The sequence below is a fragment of the Pantherophis guttatus genome, chromosome 2 (assembly GCF_059756535.1).
Source record: "Pantherophis guttatus breed Tessera chromosome 2, ASM5975653v1, whole genome shotgun sequence".
NCBI lineage: Eukaryota > Metazoa > Chordata > Lepidosauria > Squamata > Colubridae > Pantherophis > Pantherophis guttatus.
Window position 1 is genome coordinate 293,578,184 of NC_142064.1, and position 4,363 is coordinate 293,582,546.

The window sequence follows — 4,363 nt, forward strand, 5'->3', positions numbered from 1 at the left end:
AGCAGAAGGGCCCTCCTTCCCTGCAGCCCCCAGGTTCGGCCTGGATAGTGAAGCTTCTGTGTGTGTGTGTGTGTGTGTGTGTGTGCGCGCGCGCGTGCCCTGCCCTCCTGCCATTTTCAGTCACGGATCATTTCCCCATCCACATGGCACAAGGCTGAAAGTTTCCCATTTGGGGATCAGAGGATCGTGTGGCTTCTTCGAGTTAAGAGAGCCAACCTGTTCTCATCTGTTCTCTTCTCTTTGGATGGAGTCTTCACAGAGGGTGTCGAGACTTCCTGGTGCAGTTTTGCAGCAATTTCTGTTAGGCCATGCCTAGAAAGGGGAGAGGGATGGAGATCATACAACTCTGAGGTCCCACAAGGATTATGGGGTCACCCAAGACCTGCAGAAAACACATGGGAGACTTTTGCCCGTCTGGACACCCAGCTCTCCCGTCACCACCTACTTTTGAGAAAACCATAGAGTGAAAGAGAGCATGTTCACACAGACTTAGATCTTCATATTCATCTCACAGTAGGAAACAGACTCCTTCCCCCCTCTTTTTGGGGAGTCTTGTCTGTTCTGAAACTGTTTTATCTTAATATAACGATCATATTTCTTATTTTGCCCTTCACTGACTGTATGACCATTTTATTTGTCAATAGAGGAGAGAATTTGTAGCTCAAGGTGGTTGTTGTTACAGAGCTTGCTAACGAAATATCTGCAAGAAATCAACCAAGCTCAGAGAGCATCTAGGACTCCACAATTTTAATTAATTCACTTTTTGCTCTGACTGGTGAAGTTGCGTGGACGAGCAACGAAACCTCTCAGATTAACAAAATTTGGTCCAGTTGCCATGATTCAACCTTTAGACATATTAATTCACTTATTTTACTGAAAGATGATTATGTTAAAAATTAATTTCATTAGTCTTACACTGTTCGTATGTTTATTTCCTTTGGTTTCAAATCATCTCAATTGTCAATGATGCAAAGGAACCATACAAGTCGAATAGTAACTGCAATGAAAAATGAAACACTATGAGCCTAAGAAACCAATTCTCTATCAGTTCTCTACTTTTATCATTAGATGTTCCTTGGTATTTAGATCTGGTCTCAGGATGATAATGTAGCATTTGGGGAAGAAGATGCAGCCCAGCACTGGAGGCCAGGATGGAGAAGACCTGCACAGCCACCATGGACTTTCCTTTGGTGCTCAGTTAGGTCGGCAGGAAGGTGACCCAGATGTTGCAAAAGGCCAGCATGCTGAAGGTGATCAGCTTGGCTTTCTTGAAAGCCCCACAAAGATTCCTGGCCTGAAAAGCCACCGTGAAACCGATAGCAGCTAGGAAACAGATATAGCCGAGGACGACATAAAACATAGTGACAGAGCCTTCATTGCACCGACGGACAATCTCTCCAGGCTGGGAGTGGAGGTCAGAGTCAGGGAATGGGGGAGAAATTCCCAACCATAATGCACAGATGAAAATTTGGCCAGCAGAACCAGAAAGGATGATGGAGTTGGCCAAGCTCTTCCCCAACCATTTTCTAACCCTGTTCCCTGGTTTTGAGGCCAGGAATGCCAGCACCACTCTGATTGTTTTGGCCAACACAGAAGACACAGCCACTGAGAAGATGATGCTGAACACTGTTTGTCGGAGAAGGCAGGTGGCTTTCCTTGGCTGACCAATGAAGAGAAAAGGAGACAAGAAGCAAAGCATGAGGGAGACCAGGAGGATGTAGGAGAGGTCCCGGTTGTTGGCTTTGACAATGGGAGATTCTAGGTGTTTTATGAATATGATTAAAACAAAACCTATGGTTAGAAACAAGAGTAGGGCAAAGGAGACCAGGATGATGCCCAGATGTTCTTCATAGGACAGGAAGGTTATTCTTTTGGGGATACATTGGACTCGGTTCTCGGTTGGATATTGATCATCTGGGCACATGGTGCATTTTTCTGTATCTGAGAAAACAGAAAATAATATTTCTCTTATAGTTATCTCCTTTAAATTCTTTACAGTTAATAGAAATCCAGCAAAAGGAGAGAGGTGTACAAGAGTTTGCCAAAATGCCTTCCTCCCTCCTCCCTCTTCCCCCTCCTCTCTCCCTACCTCTTTGGAGTATGGATAAAGAGGTGCTCTAAAGCGTGGAATTCTGCGGTTTGATTCCTGATGATAAATCCTGATGATTTCTCATCAGGATTCTGAAGATGATGATGATGAGGAGGAAGAGGATGATGAGGAGGAGGAGGAGGAGAGGGGTGGAAGGGAGTACTTTATCCATACTTCAAAGTGGGGGGAGAGGAGGCGGGGGGAAGAGAGAGGGGGGAGGGAGGGAGGATTTTGCCAAACTTATACGACTCTCTCCTTTTGCTGGATTTCTATTAACTCTAAAGAATTCCTTACTTCCACCCCCTCTAGTTGATTTGTTGGGTGCTAACTGTCCCGGGTGTCGAAAAACCCAGGACGAACCCTCCTTCTGCGTATCGGCCGCTCCGAAGCACGTAGGATGGAGTGGCCATGGCCCATTGCCCAAGGCGAATCGGTGGAGGCGTGTCAGCCAAGGAGAATAGCCGGCGGAGAATCGCTGGAGGGAGGAACACCGGCAGAGAACTAGGGGCAGCCAAGGGTACGAGACGAACAGTCCTAGACCCTGAAGGGTGATTTTACTGCCTTTCTTTTGCCTGGGGCTACCACATATTTTTCAGAGATTTACATGCATTCAATGTCTATAGTCCAGAGCATAAATTTGTGTGTGTTTATTTTGTACATCAGGTAGCATAAGTCCAGCTTAATATTCTATTCCTGGTATGTGATGTTTTGTATACATACAGAGAAAGAAGCTGTCTTGTGATCTTTGACTTTTAGGCTTGCTGTCAAACATCAGCCATAATATTATTTATTTATTTATTTATTTATTTATTTATTTATTTATTTATTTATTTATTTATTTATTTGTTTGTTTGTTTGTCCAATTTATATGCCGCCCTTCTCTGTAGACTCAGGGTGGCTTACAATGCATTATAGCAATAGCCTGCATACTTTTTTGTATATACCTGCTTATTAGGGCTTTCGACCCACCCTAAGCGGTGTTGTTCTATACAAAGTTGGCTTATTACCCCCACAATCCAGGTCCTCAATTTACCTACCTCGAAAGGATGGAAGGCTGAGTCAACCTTGAGCCTGGTGAGAGTCGAACTTGCACTAATTGCAGGCAGCTGGCAGCTGAGTGCTAGCACTTAACAGCACTTTAGTCTGCTGCACCACCGAGGCTGTTACTGTTTTGAACAATATGCAGGTTGTATTAAATGACTGACTATTTTATATGTGAAATTATGTCTGAAATATTTCTGCACCTGTATTGGTTCTCACTGTCAGGAAGTTTCTCCTTAGTTTTAGGTTTCTTCGGTTTCCATCCATTCCTTCTTGTTTTGCCTTCTGGTGCTTTGGAAAATACATTGCCCCCCCCTTCTTTCTGGCAGCCCCTTAAAAGCCTGTTGCCTATCACACTCTTGGGCAAAGCATGTGAGCCATTTCCTCCTTTCAGTTGGCCACGCCTACCCAGTCACATGACCATCAAGCTACACCCACTGTCACATGACCATCAAGCCACACACACAAAATAAGTCATGCCCACAGAACCGGTAGTAAAAAAAATTTAGAACTGCCACAAAGAAGGCGGGGGGGGGGCGCAATGTATTTTCCAAAGCAGCAGAAGGCAAAACAAGAAGCAATGGATGGAAACTGAACAAAGAGAGAACAACCTAAAACTAAGGAGAAACTTCCTGACAGTGAGAACCAATATAGGTGCAAAAATATTTCAGTTATAATTTCACATATAAAATAGCCATTCGTGTAATACAACCTTCCTTCCTTCCTTCCTTCCTTCCTTCCTTCCTTCCTTCCTTCCTTCCTTCCTTCCTTCCTTCCTTCCTTCCTTCCTCTTTCTTTCTTTCTTTCTTTCTTTCTTTCTTTCTTTCTTTCTTTCTTTCTGTCTCTTTCTGTCTCTCTCTCTCTCTCTTCCCCCCCCCCCTTCTCTCTCTCTCACACACACCTGGTCTGGGCGTTGTTACAGTATCTGTTGTTACAGAAGTTCTCATATCTCTCTATAATACACCTCATACTAATCGATACCCTGTCTCTCAACTACATAAAGCCTATGCATGTTTACTTGGCAGTAAGGCTACTCTCTTTCAGTGGGATTTACTCCTAATAGATACACATGATTGTAGGCAGACAGCTAGCTCTGTTGTTTAATAGGCTGTAAGTAAAATTTCTACATAAACAAAATTTATACCTAGACAACAGAATATAGGAGCAAAAAAACCATAACAATAGTCTGAGCTATGCTTTTCTTCGTTAAATGGAAGTACTACCCATTTTAAC